This window comes from Pan troglodytes, chromosome 15 (genome assembly GCF_028858775.2).
Source record: "Pan troglodytes isolate AG18354 chromosome 15, NHGRI_mPanTro3-v2.0_pri, whole genome shotgun sequence".
NCBI lineage: Eukaryota > Metazoa > Chordata > Mammalia > Primates > Hominidae > Pan > Pan troglodytes.
In genome coordinates, this window is record NC_072413.2 from 80,615,360 (window position 1) to 80,618,152 (window position 2,793).

Consider the following 2,793-nt stretch of genomic DNA (forward strand, 5'->3'; position numbering starts at 1 on the left):
AGGTAAGAGAAATATCGCTGAATTCTTTCCCCAGTAAGGAATATTAATAATTAACAGCCCTGGGAAAAGAATGCATTCCCAGGGGAGCCTCTAAAATGGCCGCTCTGGTGGTGTCTGCCTTATGCAGTTGCAGATAAGGGATGAAACACGCCCTGGCCCTCTGCAGCGCCCCCAGGGTTGCTAGGATTAGGAAATTCTGGTTCTCTGCTCTTGAACCCTGTTAAGATGTTTATCAATGACAGTGCATGCACAGAGGGACATGGAACTTCGTTAGTAACTCTAGTTTCACCCTGACCTTGTGATCTTGCCCTGACCTTCTGCCTTGTGATCTTTTGTTGCCCTTGAAGCATGTGATCTCTGTGACCCACACCCTGTTAGTACACTCCCTCACCTTTGAAAACTGCTAATAAAAATTTGCTGGTTTTATGGCTGAGGGGGCATCACGGAATCTGCTGACATGTGATGTCTCCCCCGGACACCCAGCTTTAACATTTCTCTCTTTTGTACTCTTTCCCTTTATTTCTCAGACTGGCCGACACTTAGGGAAAATAGAAAAGAACCTACATTGAAATATTGGGGGCTGGTTCCCCCAAAAGTGTGCATTCACACTCTATCTATCTATCTATCTATCTATCTATCTATCTATCTATCTATCATCTATCTATCTATGAGAATCTGGCCAGTTTGTTTATCTAGTTCTTCTAATGACATCATCCTGGTCTTCTTTATGATATTTGAATATGAGAAAAGTTCTTTACTCATGAGACTTTTCCTTCTTTGCTAGGATTACCTTTCTAGTATCTATACTGTTATTTGTTCCATTACTCACATGCAAAGAATTTGAAGACTACATTAAAAAATAGCTGAATTACTTGTTTTCCAGAAAACTCATGTATTAGTATAAAAACCTTTATTTTTTTTTAAGATTTGTAACAGGCAAAAGCCCTTGGCTCTTTTTCCTATTATAACTATCTTTTGTATTCTTTTTCTTTCTCAATTTTTCTTATCAGCCAAAATGTCACTAGCTGTCTCCTTTAGGGATCTCATTACAGCCTGTGTCCCACAGATTTTCTTGTCAAAGATGTTATACTGGTCCAGGTTCTTCACTGTAAACAGCAAAAGCCAGGGCTCTTAAGAAGAAAAAGAATTTAGGAAAGAATAACAAAAATCTCACATACACTAAGGGAAGTGTGGAGAATCAGGATGTGGAAGTGACAAAATTCCTACATGAAGAGTCAAGTTGGGACATTGTTGTCACTTCTGCTTGGACACAAAATTCACTAGATGCCACTGCCATCACCAACTCTGTGTCTGGTCAGCTGTGGTTACCACTGTTGCCAGTAGTGACATGATTTCTCCATTTCTCCTTGGGTCACTTACTCTACAGTCAAAATCATGACTGTAAGTATTTAACTGGCCAAACTATGCCCATTATCTAGTTGCCAAGGGCCAAGAAGATTAAATAGTGGGCATTTGTAGTTTTTAAAGCTGCAAGTGAGGTTCTGCCTTCCACCAAGATCGTTACCATGGCTGACTCTCCAGATTCATAAAAGTATAATATCCTCCTGAGCATCCCTGACCTCCCTGAAAAAAAAGGACATCCAAATTACAACAGTCATCCCTCTGTAACCATGAGGGATCGGTATCCTGACTCCCACAGACCCCAAAATCTTTGGATGCTCAAGTCCCTTACATAAAATGGTATAGTATTTGTATATACCCTACACACATTCTTCTGTATACTTTAAATCATATCTAGATCACTCATAATACCTCCCACAACATGGATGTTATGTAAATATTTGTTATACTTTATTGTTTAAAGAATAATGACAAGAAAGTCTGTACATATTCAGTACAGACACAATCATGTATATTTTTTCTTTTCACATATTTTTCTTTTCACATATTTTTGATCTGCAGTTGGTTTAATCCATGGATGATGAACCCATAGATAAGAAGGGCCAACTGTATTGGAAATAGTCTACAACATAGGCACATTATACAGAAATGACTTGATTGTTGCCATTGTTTCTGTCCTTGAGAAATTCTTTTGGACAGTTAATTTGGACAGAACATCAACAAATTAAAACATAGTGTTTTAATATATATCATAAGATGTTTCACAGATAAATAGATTACTTTGGGAGGACAGATATAGGAGCAAAGCATTCTGCATATTGTAATCTGGGAAGATTGCTATTTGTTCAAAGAATGTGCCTATTTAATAATTGCTATTGTTCTTAGCTTATGGATATATGTAAATTCTTTACATTTGTTAAAATTTTCAAGCCTCCAACCAGCAATCAGAGACAGATGTTGCTAAGGCCATTCTGTAGCTAGTGATGAAAGAGACTTCTGCAAAGTTAAACAATTAATAAATGTCTGAGTCATGTAAACTCAGGCTTTTATACATTTTCTTTGTCTTCTAACCACCATACAGAATAAGAGAAAAAAGTGAAAACAAGGCCAAGCTCAGTATTCATATAAAATGGCCTGGGAAATTTAGAGAATTATAAGAAGCCAGTGAAATAACCATAACAAAACAATTTTATTGAGGCTTAATATAGGCTAGATATGGATTTAAAAGCTTTCCATGTCTTGTTCATTTAATACTTATACCAACATAATGAATTAAGTATTATTATTGAAATTCTGATTTTACATATGAGAAAACAAACTCGTGATAAGGTCAAGTCGCTGCCAAGATTTCAGAGTTGGTATGTGTTTTATTAATCTATTGCTATAAAACAAACCAAACTAAATCTCAGTGACAAAAAAGCATTGTTTTTC